Here is a 17,318-nt window from a genome sequence, read left to right as displayed (position 1 = left end):
CCTATAATTTGTTCTTCGTGGGTGTCTTTAATATTTCATCTCATATAATGTTCAGTACTTTTTCCATAAATGGAATGGTAGTGACTTTCGTCTGTTGAATGCTAACGTAGGTGATCTTTCAGTAAATTAGCAACGATCAAGTTTTTTATCCATCAACTTGAAGCAACCAATTTACCAAACTTGAAGCAACCAATTTACCAATCATTTGTTGTGTTCTTCATTAAATTAACTGATCACTGAACTTGCTCCTCTTCTTGCATTTTGCAGCCATCAGTGAGTGCCGAGCAGCTGACGGTGGACCTGGTAATTACCTGTGAGAAGGTGAGGCAGTATCTGAAGCACACACACACACACACACAAACACACACACACACACACACACACACACACACACACACACACACACACACACACACACACACACACACACACACACACACACTCATGCATGCAAGCATACACTTAGCTTGAGACATTCCATGTACCTCCTGTGGTGAGCTCACACCTTTGCCCTGTCTTCACACATGACTTGTTAATATCATGCTTTAAACCCATTATTGGTCTAAAGTTTTAGTTAGCCCTTGGATGTAAGGCAAGTCTTGCTCAGCTCAGTGACATTGCACTGAAGAATGAGGCTTGTGTTTGCTTGTGTCTCATACTCCATAAATCAGGAACTTGAGAAGCTGCTTCCAGTCTTGTCTCAGGTGACTGAGTTCCTTGAGGGTTGATCCTTCACTGGTGACTTTGTGGTGTAGAAATTGTGATTAGTTTGATTGTCGTGAAATGCAAGGTGCATAATCAAGTCACTGGAGATGATTGTTAGCAAGATAGTCGATACTTTAGTTTTTAATGGAGAAAAGGTTGAAGGACAGTGTAATTTAACGGTAAAGGTTGTATCAAATGTAACACAAATACCCTGATATAAGTTTTCAATTGAGGGAAAGCTTGTAAAATTCTCAGACTTGAATGAAGAATGAGTATGAATGTTTCAATGGGTGATCTTTCCTTTGCCCTAGATCATGAGATGTTATTTTTGTCTCCAAGGATCTCTTCCCATGACTTTTGCCTTCTAATGTACCTATATTTGCATGTCATTCTGTCCCCAGCAGTACAAAACAAGAGTGGCAAATATGATATGATGGAGATGTGACACCAACAACAGTAGAAGAGAGTGTTATGTTAGATTAAAGATAATGGAAGTATGGTGCCAGTAACTGTGTTTTGTGCCCAACAGGTGGGCACCACCCAGCCCCTCTGACCACAGCAGCAAAGACCAGTGCCATGTCTTGCCTGCCCAGTCCCTTGCTGTCATGCAGACCCCCTCATAGAAGTGAGTGGCTTGGCCTTTACATGTGTGACTCTAGCTGTGTATGCCTTTGACAGTCTGTCATATCTCTAAATACATTCAGTTATCAATATATCTGTCGGTTATATCTTTAAATACATTCAGTTATCAATATATCTGTCTGTCATATTTTTAAATACATTCAGCTATCAATATATCTGTCTGTCATATCTTTAAATACATTCAGTTATCAATATATATGTCTGTCATATCTTTAAATACATTCAGTTATCAATATATCTGTCTGTCATATCTTTAAATACATTCAGTTATCAATATATCTGTCTTTTGCCAGTCTGTCATATCTCTAAATACATTCAGTTATCAATATATCTGTCTGTCATATCTCTAAATACATTCAGTTATCAATATATCTGTCTTTTGCCAGTCTGTCATATCTCTAAATACATTCAGTTATCAATATATCTGTCTGCCAGTCTGTCATATCTCTAATAAATACAATCAGTTATCAATATATCTGTCTGCCAGTCTGTCATATCTCTAATAAATACATTCAGTTATCAATATATATATCTTTTGCTAGTCTGTCATATTTCTAATAAATACATTCAGTTATCAATATATCTATCTTTTGCTAGTCTGTCATATCTCCAATAAATACATTCAGTTATCAATATATTTATCTTTTGCTAGTCTGTCATATCTCTAATAAATACATTCAGTTATCATCAATATATCTATCTACATCTGTCTTTGCAGGAAAAAAAAAACTGGAATATAAAAAACACTCTCCTGGGGGGTTATTGAGTTTTATTGTTTTTTTTTTTTTGTTTTTTTTTTATTTTCATTATGTTAACATGTAAATGAGTTGAAAGAATCCATTACAAAGTGTTAGACTGGACTCTCCATTTCCCGGAGTAATGGTGGTAAGGCCAAAAGTCCGGGCAGGAATATACTTGTTTGGCACCCTGGGTCTGGCAGTATCACACCCGAGCACCACATTTAAGAAAAATTAACAAAAACAAGTTATTTGAAAACTTCCAATACATGTCAACCATGGACAGTGACACCAAGTGTCTGCAATTTTTTTTCAGCTCCAGGTGCTTAAGCACACTGTACTACTGTGAAGTATTTCCAATGAATGTTGTTCTATAAGAATTTAATAATGAAGAAACTGGATGATAATCCTAAGCAGCAGTTGATACCTGTGAACTGTGTCAGCAGCAGCAATGCAGTGTTTGCTGTGTTCTCTGCGGCCATTACAGGTAGTCCTCAAGTTTGGAGGTATGCAACCTACCTCACACCTACGACGACCAGGCCAATAATATTAGTAATATGTCATTAAGCAATGAGGTGACATTTTAAATATCCTGCCATGGGTAGAGCAGTGACTTGTTTACTCAGTGTTCCTGCACCCCTACAGCCCACCACTGCCCTCATGTGCTGGCAGGAGGGAGGATGGGTGGTTGGTTGGGCCAGCCCTCCCAGTCATTCCCCTCCATTGCCTGTGGCACTCAAGCTGTAGCTCTACCTATAGTTTATAGACCTACAGTCTGCTATACAAGCATAGATCCAGCAGCTGCTGGTCTGCTAGCACGTGAGGCGAGCAAGAGTGGAATGAGTCTACCCAATTATCTCCACACTACAAGTCTCGGCTGTGTTCGGCTCACCTGTTAGCCCACACAGGTGAGGAGAGAGCCAGCCTAGATAGTCAATCAGCTGAGTGCAGCCAAAATGCCATTCCAGAACAACAGCTCCCTCATAAAATTTCTGCACGTAACATAAAGGTGCACAATGTGTGAACTTGATTCCCTATGAACATAATGTTTCTCACGTGCAAATGTAAGGTCAAAGCGTGGCTGCATAAGACAACAACATACTGATATGTCCAGGCTGCAGAAACTGACCAGGGGATGTACGGCTGGACTTGTTTTGATGCCCGGATTGGGTCAGGCATGTGTCAGGAAAGGCTGAACATAGCCGGGTACATGTCTTGCAGGACCCAAGATTTTGTCTACTGGGAAATCCAATATCTAGGAAATTGAGGTTTAAGTGTGATTTAGAGTGAAAAGATTATTATAAAGTGAAGAGCAGACACTTGATCCAAGTGGTCTGTGTTAATTTATAATCTACAGAAAATGACCTTTTGTTTCTCTAAACATGACTATTATTACTAATTTTGACTGATTTTTTTTAATATGAAGAACAAAATGATAAAAACAAAATACAAAGTCAGTAAAACCCAACATAAGGCAGTGGGTTGGGTTTAAAAGGAAAGGATCATTCCCAAGGCCTGGGGCCACCAACATATACATAAATTAAAAGAAAACGTGTTCTTTTAGGGAAATTTTAACTGATTTGATTTTTTATTGGGGGAAAGGGAGGGGGGTGTTATGCAAACCTGAGTATTTTTCTGTCCATCTCTGTCTATCGATATCAATCTATGGCGGTATATTTAATTATGTTCTTCATGTATCCATCTATATGTGTATCGATGAATGAATGCATCCATTTATATTATTTTTGTATCTGTATCCATTGTGCAACCATTTTTACTAGTACAAGAGCTTCTCTACTCTATGAATATTACCTTTCTCAAGCCATTTTGTTCACTGGAAAGCTTCACTCACCATGGATTTGTTTAACCCTTTCAAATGAAGCTGTTTTTTACTCTTCTCTCCAGAGTGAGCGACATAACCTCCTGACTGAGCTGGTCCAGGAGGTGGTGGTCCTGCAATGCCTATGAGCGATGGGACAACAACCAAATCCCTGGCCCACAGCTGCGCTACCTCACCTCCCACACAACAGAGGAGGACGTGCTACTGTGAGTGTCCAGTGTAGAAGCTAAATTTATTTCCTTCCTATTTGTAAGTAAAGATAACAACCAAGTGCCAAATCATCAAAATGGAAGATAAAGATAAAGTTGAATTGTCACAACATGCTCCCGAACAGACAGGAGGAGTTGCCAAAGAATCGCTACACATTAAAGTTCCAGACATGTTGATGCTTCCATCCTGAGAGGGTGTAAGCTATAAGAGAAACAATAGTAAGAAGGATGGTCCAGGGTTTACTGATGAAGGTGCTGATCAGTAGTACCATGAACAGCACGGGTGATTTTGAATGGAAAGCTGCGTGTGAGTTGGTCGGGTCACAGCCAAACTAGTCTATTGTACCTGTTTCCTTAGTGCCATTTCCATGTCTTTCTGAGTGTCAATAAGTACCAGGACAGCAAAATGGGATGTTTAGTGCCTGACGGGACAGCTTGGTGGGTAACAAGAGGCGTGATGCGTCTGCCTCCTTCAAAGCATCTCTGCATTGCTTTATGAATATTCTGCAAGTTTGAAGCTGATGAAGGAAGACGTACAGCAGCTATAGTCAACATACACTAGGCTGAAGCCCTGTCCATAGCTAAGGAGCTGATTGCTTAGATGAAAGGAGGGTAGGCCTGGTGAGGGAGGGACAGGGCATCTGGAGCAATTCAATATGCAAAGTTTGAGTGCCTGGTGAAGTAGTAAGAAGCATGGTGTCTGTTTCTCCACTCACAGCTCACTGGGGCCTTGGAGCTGAGAACACAAAGGAAGAACAAACATCAGCAGACCTGATGGTTCTTACGAGGCTGTTTGTGACAAGCTACACTAACTATCTAATCAAAGGTGGAAGATGAGGGACAGCAAGATGAAGAAGCTGCCCTCAGCCCTTCCTCTCGGGTGCCGGCTTTGTCAAACTCTTCATGGAAATTTGGTACGTAGTAGTAGGGCTCATGTTAGCTGGTGATGCAGGGGATGAAAAGTGTGGTGTGTAAGACATGCTTCACACCTTGACTGGTGAAGGCCAACAAGTGGAAGAATACCTTCATTAACCTGACCCAGCCATTGGTTCCTTCAGATACGAGCCTTTCCATATGACAGGTTTTCCTTTTCCTGTACATATATTTGAATTAGTTTTCTCTGATTGGTTTCAGAATATCCTTAACAACAAAAGTCACCAAAATTATATGCTCCTGCAGTGTTGGGTCACTGTTAGATGCACAAGAGTGTAGTGAAGGTCTAACGTGTGTGTAAGCTTACTTGAGGTGCTGTGTACATACACAATAGTAGATTTTTGGGAAAAAAATCATTATTTTTGGATATATTATTACTGAATAATCTACTCTGCTATTCTCCTGCCCTCTGACTCAGCACTGACCTCATCATGCCAGAGACTGGGCATGCACAAGGCCACCCATTGTAGTAGCAGTGTTGTGTTCCCCCAGTGACCTGCCGACCACTGTGCTGCTGATCAAGCTTGTGGAGGAGGGAGACAGTGCGATGGGCACAGTCATGCTGCTCAACTTTCTCAATGCTTGGAAGGTCCAGGTGAGGAGGTAAACAGAAGCTTGATCTTCCTCCTTCCATGCTCTTGTCAGCTGCTGTCTAGTTTTTCTTGGATGAATTCTTCATAAACCAGTTTACTGTAAAAACTCTACTTATTTGTTTCATAAAGTTGTATATTTTTACTTATTTGTTCAATATATATTTAAGGATTTATATGTTTCCTTTCACTGCTTGAATCAGGAATTGGGATAAAGACTAATTAAGAGAGTGATGGCACTATTCTTATAAGCTTCTTTTTTTTTTTCCAGGAGAAAGCTGCAACATGGACGATGCCTTTTCTTGGAAAAATATGTTTTGGAGCCCAACACCACAGAGGTTGCCAGGAGTGAAATTTTTATATTCAAAAGTGAGAAAGATTTTGTGTTTGCTCAGTTTTCAAGTAGCTGCTGCAGAGTGTTCACTTTCCTGGAGAGTGTTTAACCCTTAAACACATCCGGGGGTCGGATCGGACCCCACTATATTTTCTCAATGGTAACACAGCCGCCTCATTGGCGCCAGACAGCTGTGATGCCTGATAGTTTTCGTGTTCTCTTTGATGTTGTCGATGTTGTGTGCATGACACTCTTGCTCTTTCCATTTCCAGTGTAGAAGGGATTGCTGCCCGTTTCGACCCCACGTAGTTGTATACGTAGTACAACGTTGTATTACATGAGTCCCAAAAATATATATATATATATATATATATATATAGATATATATATATATATATATATATATATATATATATATATATATATATATATATATATATATATATATATATATATATATATATATATATATATATATATATATATATATATATATATATATATATATATATATATATATATATATATATATATATATATATATATATATATATATATATATATATATATATATATATATATAGGTAGGTAGGTAGGTAGGTAGGTAGGTGGGTAGGTGGGTAGGTAGGTAGGTAGGTATAATTTTTTTTTTTTTTACAACAAAGGAGGCAGCTCAAGGGCACACAAAAAAAGAAAACAATAATATAAAAAAAAGCCCGCTACTCGCTGCTCCTAAAGTAAAACAAAAGAGGTGGCCGAAAGGAAGATCAAATACAGGAGGAGAGGTGTCCTGATACCCTCCTCTTGAAAGAGTTCAAGTCGTAGGCAGGAGGAAATACAGATGAAGGAAGATTGTTCCAGAGTTTACCAGCGTGAGGGATGAAAGAGTGAAGATGCTGGTTAACTCTTGCATAAGGGGTTTGGACAGTATAGGGATGAGCATGAGTAGAAAGTCGAGTGCAGCGGGGCCGCGGGAGGGGGGGAGGCATGCAGTTAGCAAGTTCAGAAGAGCAGTCAGCGTGGATATATCGATAGAAGATAGAAAGAGAGGCAACACTGCGGCGGAATTTAAGAGGTAGAAGACTATCAGTATGAGGAGGAGAGCTGATGAGATGAAGAGCCTTAGCCTCCACTCTGTCCAGAAGAGCTGTGTGAGTGGAGCCCCCCCACACATGAGATGCATACTCCATACGAGGGCGGACAAGGCCCCTGAATATGGACAGCAACTGTGCAGGGGAGAAGAACTGGCGGAGACGGTACAGAACGCCCAGCCTCGAGGAAGCTGATTTAGTAAGAGATGAGATATGAAGTTTCCGGTTGAGATTTTGAGTTACGGATAGACCGAGGATGTTTAGTGTTGAGGAAGGTGATAGCTGAGTGTTGTCAAAGAATAGGGGATAGTTGTTTGGAAGATTGTGTCGAGTGGATAGGTGGAGAAACTGTGTTTTTGAGGCGTTGAGGGACACCAGGTTCTTCTTGCCCCAATCGGAAATAATAGTAAGGTCTGAGGCTAGGCGTTCTGCAGCCTCCAGCCTTGAGTCGTTAAGTTCCTGAAGGGTGGGTCTTCTATTAAAAGAAGTTGAGTAATGCAGAGTGGAATCATCGGCGTAGGAATGGATAGGACAGTTCGTTTTGGAAAGAAGATCATCAATGAACAACAGAAAAAGAGTGGGAGATAGGACAGAACCCTGTGGGACACCACTGTTTATAGATTTAGGGGAAGAACAGTGACCGTCTACCACGGCAGAAATAGAACGGTCAGAAAGGAAACTGGAGATAAAGGTACAGAGAGAAGGATAGAAACCGTAGGAGGGTAGTTTAGAAAGCAAAGATTTGTGCCAGACCCTATCAAAAGCTTTTGATATGTCCAGCGCAATTGCAAAACTTTCACCGAAACGGCTAAGAGAGGATGACCAAGAGTCAGTTAAGAAGGCTAGGAGATTACCAGTAGAGCGCCCCTTGCGGAACCCATACTGGCGATCAGATAGAAGGTCAGAAGTGGAGATGTGCTTTTGAATCTTCCGGTTAAGGATTGATTCAAAAGCTTAAGATAGACATGAAAGTAAAGCTATAGGACAGTAGTTTGAGGGATTGGAGCGGTCACCCTTCTTAGGCACAGGCTGTATGAAGGCATACTTCCAGCAAGAAGGAAAGGTAGATGTTGACAGGCAGAGGCGATAGAGTTTGACCAGGCAGGGTAACAGCACGGAGGCACTGTTTTTAAGGACAATAGGAGGCACTCCATCAGGTCCATAAGCCTTCTGAGGATTGAGGCCAGAGAGAGCATAGAAAACATCATTTTGAAGAATCTTTATAACAGGCATAAAGGAGTCAGAGAGGGGATGAGTAGGAGGAATATGCCCAGAATCGTCCAGAGTGGAGTTTTTAGAAAAAAATTGAGAGAAGAGTTCAGCCTTGGAGATAGATGAGACGGCAGTGTTGCCGTCAGGACTGAGGAGTGGAGGGAAAGATGAAAAAGTGAAGTTGGAGGAGATGTTTTTGGCTAGATGCCAGAAGTCACGGGAAGAGTTAGAGAAAGCAAGGTTTTGACATTTTCTATTAATGAAAGAATTTTTGGTTAGTCGGAGAATAGATTTGGCACGATTTCTGGCAGAAATGTAAAGTTCATAATTAGCATTAGTTTGAAGGCTCTGGTACCTTTTGTGAGCTACCTCTCTATCATTGACAGCACGAGAACAAGCGTGATTCAACCAAGGCATTTTAGCGTGAGGAGTAGAGAAAGAACGAGGAATGTATGCCTCCATTCCAGAGACAATCACCTCTGTGATGCGCTGGGCACACACAGAGGGGTCTCTCTCCTGGAAGCAATAATCATTTCACGGGAAATTGGAAAAGTACATCCTCAGGTCGTCCCACCGAGCTGAAGCAAAATGCCAGAGGCATCGCCTTTTCGGTGGGTCCAGAGGGTGTACAGGAGTGATACGACAGGATGCAGAAATAAGATTGTGATCGGAGGAGCCCAACGGAGAGAACAGTTTGACAGAATAAGCAGAAGGGTTTGAGGTAAGGAAGAGGTCTAGAATGTTGGGCCGATCTCCAAGACGGTCGGGAATACGTGTAGGGTGCTTGACCAACTGCTCTAGGTCGTTGAGGATAGCAAAGTTGTAGGCTTGTTCACCAAGATGGTCAGTGAAAGAGGATGAAAGCCAAAGCTGGTGGTGAACATTGAAATATCCTAGGATGGAGATTTCAGCGAAGGGAGAATGGGTCAAGATGTGCTCCACTTTAGGATTCAAATAGTCAAAGAATTTTACATAGTTGGTAGAGTTAGGTGAGAGATAAACAGCACAGATGAATTTAGTAATAGAATGACAATGAAGTCTTAGCCAGATGGTGGAAAATTCAGAAGAGTCAAGGTTGTGGGCATGAGAGCAAGGGATGTCGTTGCGCACGTAGGCGCAACATCTAGCTTTGGATTGAAATTTAGGATAGAGATAGTAGGAGGGAACAGAGTAGAGATTGCTGTCAGTAGCCTCAGAAACCTGTGTTTCGGTAAGGAAGAGAAGGTGAGGTTTAGAGGAGGAGAGATGATGTTCCACAGAATGAAAATTAGAGCGAAGACCGCGAATGTTGCAGAAACTGAGAAGAAAGAGGTTCGAGGAGTTATCAAGACACCTCTCGGGTCGGCAGCCAGAAGGGGAGTCCTCCCTGGGGGAATTTGTGGTCCCCCCCCCCAGGCGGGTGTGCGCCATTTTGAAATTTTAATTTTGGGAAAAGGTGTATATGTTGTGTGAATGTAGTGTGGTGTGGATAAAGAGGGGATCTGTCTTTAGAGAGCATGCTGAACTACTCTCCGGTGTTGGTGAGACAATAGGGAAACGGTTAGTGAGGACATGGGAAGGGTCTTTGGAGGGCTTCAGCTCCCTTCTCACCTCCCATATATACCTCACCGGGAGTGGCTTGCGCCCGTTCGGTAGGTGTCGTCCTACATATATATATATATATATATATATATATATATATATATATATATATATATATATATATATATATATATATATATATACAGTAAAACCCCGATTATCCGAAACCGGATTATCAGAAAAACCGAATTATCCGAAATTGGTCTGGATAATGCAATTAATTTTTTTTTCTATACTAAAACGTTATAAAACATCAAAAATAAATAAAAGTAACTTCATATGTACTATATTAACACATTTAAAATTGATAAGAACAGTTAAAATGAATATGCTTTCTAATACGTATTGCCGAAATAGCTTGTAACGAATAGATCAATGTATTAGACAAAAAACATTAAACAAACTCTCAACAACACCACGTCCGCACCTTCGCCCCAGCAAGGACGTAGGTGCGGCGAACGAACAAACTACTGCACGACTACTCTCCCCCCGTACTCTCAAGACAACGACACAAACACGACTCCCTTCTCCACTCCATGCCACATTCCCTTTCCAACATACGAGTTGCGCGATAATATGAGTCATCATACTGTGTCTCCACCTGCACGATGCATCAAGGTCACATTTGCAAGCTTGCACAACCATTCACAATCGCACTCTGCAACATTCACAATTCAGATCTGCAACGCTCACAAGTATCAACATTCACTGGTCCAGACAAGGAGACACACAGACAAACATACAATAAAACATTTACATCACATGTTTTAAGCGTACTACTTTGTTTAGCGTAGCGTGTGTTTGTTTGGTTTCATTGTTTACATCGTCAGTCGGCGGCAGTCGCGTCACACACTTCACACTGGGCAGTCGCATCGCGTTCTACCTGTGCTTGACCTCACTTTTCTACATCACCATGCCGAAAGAAACCGGAAAAGGAAGAAAGTCGTCCTTACCATACAGCAGAACACAATGCCGACGATCAAACTGGCGGCGATCAAAATGGCGGCCATAAATCCGGATTATCCGAAAAATCGGCTTATCCGAAAGAGGCTTCCCTCCTTTCATTTCGGATAATCGGGTTACTGTATATATATATATATATATATATATATATATATATATATATATATATATATATATATATATATATATATATATATATATATATATATATATATATATATATATATATATAAGAACATAAGATGAGTCGTCAAAGTAACGAGTTTATAAACACTCGCCTGCGCCAGAACGGCGGGGCCGATCTCCGGACCTACCGGCCTTCAGAAAAAGAAGCCTTGGACCGACCATCAGGATCCACCGGAAGAAGCCTACCGGCGCAATAGGCTGCAATGTAAAAAAAAAAAAAAAAAAAAAAATAAGAACGCAGGAGTCTGCAAGAGGCCGGTAGGCCTGTACGAGGCAGCTCCTTTGACCCTAAGCTCCCGTGTATCTAACCCCACCTAATATCGCTGTCCATGAATTTATCTAGTCTATTTTTGAATGTGACAATTGTATTGGCACTCACCACATGACTGCTAAGCTTATTCCACTCATCCACCACCCTATTAGTAAACCAATTTTTGCCTGTGTCCCTGTTGAATCTGAATTTATCCAGTTTAAACCCATTACTTCGTGTCCTACCCGGTTCTCTTACCAACAAAACCTTATGAATGTCTCCCTTATTAAAGCCCTTCATCCATTTATAAACCTCGATCATGTCTCCACGCACCCTTCGCCTTTCTAGAGAATGCAAGTTTAACTGTTTGAGTCTTTCCTCGTATGGCAAGTTTCTCAACCCCTGAATCATCTTAGTCATCCTCCTCTGCACCGATTCTAACATTTTGATATCCATTCTATAGTAGGGTGACCAGAACTGAACCGCATAGTCAAGATGAGGTCTAACTAATGCTAAATATAGTTTGAGGAAGACTTCGGGGCTTCTGTTGCTTACGCTCCTTGAAATAAATCCCAGTACCCTATTAGCTCGATTTCTAGCTTGAATGCATTGTGCCCTTGGATGGAGATCAGAGCTCACTAAGACCCCTAAATCCCTCTCGCACCTAGACCTACTTATGAGAGTGTCATTTAAGCAATAGTTATGTGAGGGGTTGTTCCTACCTACACTCAGAATACTGCACTTCACTACATTGAACTCCATCTGCCATTTATCCGCCCAGTCATATAATCTGTTGAGTTCACCTTGGAGAATACTAGCGTCCTGATCCGACTCAATTACTCTACCGATCTTGGTATCATCTGCAAATTTACTAACATCACTACTAATTCCTGTGTCTAAGTCATTGATATAAATAATACACAAAAGTGGACCTAATACCGAACCTTGTGGGACCCCACTCGTAACACATCCCCAGTCAGATCTTTTACCATTGATTTGCACTCTTTGCTTCCTATTGCTAAGCCACGCCTTGACCCAGTTCAAAACTTTACCCTCTACTCCGTGAGCCTGTAATTTAAGCAACAGTCGTTGGTGAGGAACTTTGTCAAACGCTTTACTAAAATCAAGATAGATTACATCATAATTTTCATCTCTGTCAACCGCCTCAAATACTTTATTGTAGAAGGACAAGAGATTGGTGAGGCATGACCTACCTTTTGTGAACCCATGCTGCGAGTCGTGAATTAAGCTATGTTTCTCTAAATGCTCCCGAATGTTCCTGGCTATTATGGACTCCAGCAGCAGCAGCAGAGAGTGTATATATATATATATATATATATATATATATATATATATATATATATATATATATATATATAAATATATATATATATATATTTATAGTGAGCTATATATATATATATATATTTATACTTATACTTATACTTATATATATAACGGGCGCTGACCGTTCAAAATGTACATTCCCAATAAGCCTGCCAAGTATGGACTGAAACTTGTCCTTATAGCTGACAACACAAGGGAGTACTTATTGGGGCCAAAACAGTACTTGGGGAAGGGAGATCCACCAGCTCAAGGAAACCTGGGCCTGGGACACTGCCTGACGAAGGAGCTGACTCCATAGATCATATCATAACACCAACAGGAACGTAACTGTGGACAACTGGTTCACCTCAGTTCCCCTTGCAATCCTACATATCCACCGTCTGCAACATCCACATTGATGTTCAGCGTCCTAATGGAGCAGTGGAGCAGGCGGTGTTGTTCAATATCAGCTCTCGCATAGTACGGTGAAGGAAGTGTCCGCGGAATGATGTTAGGAAAAGCCACAATGTGTGCTTTAGTTGTATAAGGAGGCTCTCTGCAGATGCCATATCGTCCTTCAGTGCCTTGACTGCATTCCTCAAATGTAAGGAATAATTTTCTATGAATTGCAACTGTACTAATGTACATTTGTACAAAAATACTCAAAAGACTTTTTTTTTTCGCTAATAAAATATCAACTTTTTTGACAGCTTGCCTCAGAACTAGCAGTGGTGCTAGAATGCTAGGGGTACATCAGCTGCATCCCAGACTCCCAGGCTGTGCTTGGGACACGCTACATGGGAGTATTTGCATGGGAGGGCCTGATTTTTTTTTTTTTTTTTTTTTTTTTTTTTTTTTTACGTCGCGGCCTATTATAGCGCCGGTAGGCTTTTTCCCGGTGGGGCCTGATGATCGGCCCAAGGCTTCTTCCCGGTAGGTCCTGATGGTCGGCCCAGCCCATTCTGGCGCAGGCGAGTGTTTATAGTGGCGCCATCTTGCATTGGCTCATGCTGCCCTCCCGGAGCTCATCTTTAATTCTAGAATCTAGAGTCCGGGTTGATAGGTGGTCTTCTGGACAGCATGTGGGTAGTTTTAAGCCACTCGGCGGCGGCTGAAAAATCCCAGCTTGGTGGCACCGGGCGGGGATTGAACTCGCGTCCTCCTGAACGCGGTGGTGTTACTCTGTCGATTCAGCCAGGTGTAGTATTTTTCATGAGTTTTGGAGATTTTGGGGGCTATCCAATCTAATACTTACATATCAATCTTTACATATATTTGTTTTGTTATAGTAGGATATCAATGTATTATTATTATTTAATATCACCACGAATTAGGCATACAATTGTCAATGGAAAAACCCCACGACAGATAGATCACGCCACCTTACAGGAATGTCGTCCGTCAGTGCTTACCGTCTCAGTCTTGTATACTTAGCACTCCGATGATGCGTGGAGGTCACCTTGACATACGTGACCAATTGTAACCATTATTTTCCAACCTGTAACTCGCCACTCCTTCACGAGAGTCCGACTGACACACAACGACAGTCGCTCTCGCTCCGTCGCTTCTTGTACATAAAGGCTACGAATATAATTCGCCTTAAGGAAGCTGAAGTCTTAATCAACACCCTTTAAACGCCCCCCGACAAGCCCGTTACATTTGGTGGCAGCGGTGGGATGTGGTGTGGGGCCCCAGGAGGAGGAGGGGGAGGTGGATCGACAGGCATTGTGATCGGCCGAGTGGGGGTTAAGTATTCAGACGATTCTGAAGGTGAAGGGGCGCTATCCCTTGGGTGGGATGAGTACGTTGCCGCAGATAGCTAATTCACCACATTTAAATCACCGGTGTTTGCACCTTGCTCCAATTCCACGGCGACTGGATGCCGGGAGGCCACTGGCAAGGTAGTTTTCCACACAGGAACCCTAGGCCAAACCATCAGCGGAAGGCTGCCTTTTGCCATATCCACGGAATTGTTTTCATGACTCAGACAGTTGTTCTGCAATACAAAGGCCAAGGAGGAACAGAAGTACAAGTCCTCAGCGGACAGTAGACCACCTCTTCTCAGAATAAAAAGACATGACTTCGTGACAGCCCTGAGGCGTACATCCAAGTGTCCCTTAAGGAAAATACTAATTGGGAGCAACTTGACTCCGTCATTGCCGCCTTGGGACGGACAAGCATAATTGCCCTCCCTTGCAAGGTGGGCAATACTTCACTCACCTTAGCGGTTGACACAGGTGCCACAGTTAATGTCATATCCGACTCCGCTTACAGGTCACTGACACGACAAGCGAGTGGGGAAAATTGGCCGCTCCAAGAGAACGACCTGAATGTGATAGGCGTGACGGGCACCACTTTGGGAATCCTTGGGCGAGTACCACTAACAGTCAGCTTACATGAAAAAGTATGTCCCTTTCGAGATTTCTTTTATGTCTCTAGCAGGTTTGCTTTACCTGTGGATGGGATCTTAGGATTGAACGCCATGAAAGACCTGCACATCGCCATAAACCCTGTAAGCAACGCGATCGTGTATCAAGGCCGACGCATACAGGGGATGGTCAATCCATCGCCTCTGTCATCTGTAATCTCACCCTCAGAGGTGGTAAATGACCAACCCACCACAGACTCAGGGGCTGCCACCGCCCAAGTGTCCCCTCTTACTGTCAAACCACACGAAACCATTGCAGACTTGTGGCGGACAGTAACGGCAGTCGTAGAAGGTCCTCATATAGTTCCGGATCGTGCTGCAAAACTTGTTAAAATCCGTTTGTCTAACGCCCCTCCGGCGGGCAGTGATGTGTATCGACGGAGTTCTCACGTACACCGCGTGACGGTGGAGGTAACTCTTGCAACAGTCAAGGAGGGAGGTTTTGCAGAGGCATTGGTAATAAACACGTCTGGATCCCCTGTATCCTTAAAACACGGTGTTCGATTATGCCAGTGTCTAGTGTATGGGAGAAATGTCGCCCCGGAACCAGCTGAATACCCTTCAGCCCAAGTTTCAGGCATAACCTCGGCGACTGGATGCCGGGAGGCCACTGGCAATTCAGGAAGGTTTAAACGCCCCCCGACAAGCCCGTTACATTTGGTTGGCAGCGGTCACCCCGCGCCTGTGCCTTCGCTACCTCGTTCTCCTCCAAGCCACGAGAACTCACCAACAAACTCCGGGGACAGGCGTACAAGGGAAGAAGGAGTCAACGCACCTGCCGTCCGCGGCACCGCACCTACCGTCCGCGGCACCGCACCTGCCGTCCGCGGCAACGCACCAGGCGCCAGCTACCCGCATCTCCCAAGTCGCCACCTCCGTGCAACTCACAAGGCGCCAGCTACAAGCATCTCACAAGTCGCCACCTACGTGCAACTCACAAGGCGCCAGCTACATGAATGTCACAAGTCGCCGCTACGCAACTCACAAGGCGCCAGCTACAAGCATCGCACAAGTCGCCACCCACGTGCAACTCACCAGGCGCCAGCTACAAGCATCTCACAAGTCGCCACCTACGTGCAACTCACAAGGCGCCAGCTACGGCATCTACAAGCCTCGAGCACACCAGCTACAAGCAACTCTACAGGCGTCCAGCCCAAGCCTCGAGCACACCAGCTACAAGCAACTCTACAGGCGTCGCTTCAAAGCCCGAGCACACCCACAGGCCTACGCAGCCGATAGCGAGGGCCACACCCAAGCCGCTCCCTGCTTCAAGCCAGCACTGCTACGTACCCTGCAAGCCACTCCACGATACGGCAGAAGTATTCACACCTGCAACGAGGAGGCACGCACCGCTGACCTTGGGACACCCCGCATGCCCCTCGCTCCACAGCTGGCGGCACCACCGCCGCTGCCGGGAGCATCGGCCCAAACCTCTTCCGGCAAACAGTCAGCAAGGGTACCCGCGGCCATCTCCCGGTGACTGCAAGCTGTTCCCACTACCGTTTCTGTAAGGCGTCTTCTCAAGAGGTTACACACCCAAGTCGTCTTCTCTGCCACAGCCGCCCATCTCTTACTATAACAAGGACGACGCGGCCATCATACGTCTGGCGGCGGTGTGCCGGCTCCCAGCCGCGGCCGCTCAACTTGCTGGGTCAGCAGTTTTTCAACCACCATTGCGAGTCCTCCGATGTCAGCCCATCCCTCACCTCTCACCGCCGCTGTGGCCGCGGCCGAGGTTTCCTGACGCGCCTACAACGACTGCACGTCACCCAGGGCATCACAAGCCGTCGCCCTCTCCACTACATCAGCTGATTAATCTTGGTATTTGTGGATATTCCATTCGTGTCCAAATTTGCCGACTCGGCTCATTTTCATTATTATCCGTGCAGAGGCACGATTTTTTTTCTTTCTGTGTTCCTAACACTGTTCTTCAGTCATAATTGTGAGAGTAACGCTCATTCCTATACGATATTGATTCTTTCTTATAGTTTGCTAGCGAGTCTATTGAGTATAGTGTGAGTTCCCTTATCAAAGTTAATCTTCATCAGTGTGCCCTGCCTCCGTTTTCTTTTCACCGCTCGAGAGAAAACGTGAGCTTCAATGGTATACTCACTTACCATACCACTTTGTTTATATAGTTATTCTTTCAATATACCCATATCATTAGGGCATTCCATTATAACCTTAACTTCTATTACGTCTAAACAGGCACCTTGCTAGCCATTCTTTCTTGCCTTTTAGGTTTCAATGCCAACTATTCATTCCTACACGTTCCGTTTATTGGTCTGTAT

The 17,318-nt window shown here is 43.5% G+C and overlaps 1 long non-coding RNA gene across 1 annotated transcript; it reads left to right on the top strand.

The window, feature by feature from the left end:
- The first annotated feature begins 266 nt into the window (after window positions 1-266).
- Window positions 267-4,128, top strand: LOC126992091 (uncharacterized). The gene is made up of 3 exons (XR_007746163.1): window positions 267-321; window positions 1,235-1,330; window positions 3,990-4,128. It is a non-coding gene; the product is annotated as an uncharacterized LOC126992091 (long non-coding RNA).
- The last annotated feature ends 13,190 nt before the right edge of the window (window positions 4,129-17,318 follow it).

The sequence above is a fragment of the Eriocheir sinensis genome, unplaced genomic scaffold (genome assembly GCF_024679095.1).
Source record: "Eriocheir sinensis breed Jianghai 21 unplaced genomic scaffold, ASM2467909v1 Scaffold399, whole genome shotgun sequence".
Lineage (NCBI taxonomy): Eukaryota > Metazoa > Arthropoda > Malacostraca > Decapoda > Varunidae > Eriocheir > Eriocheir sinensis.
This window is presented reverse-complemented; position numbering and strand designations above follow the sequence as displayed.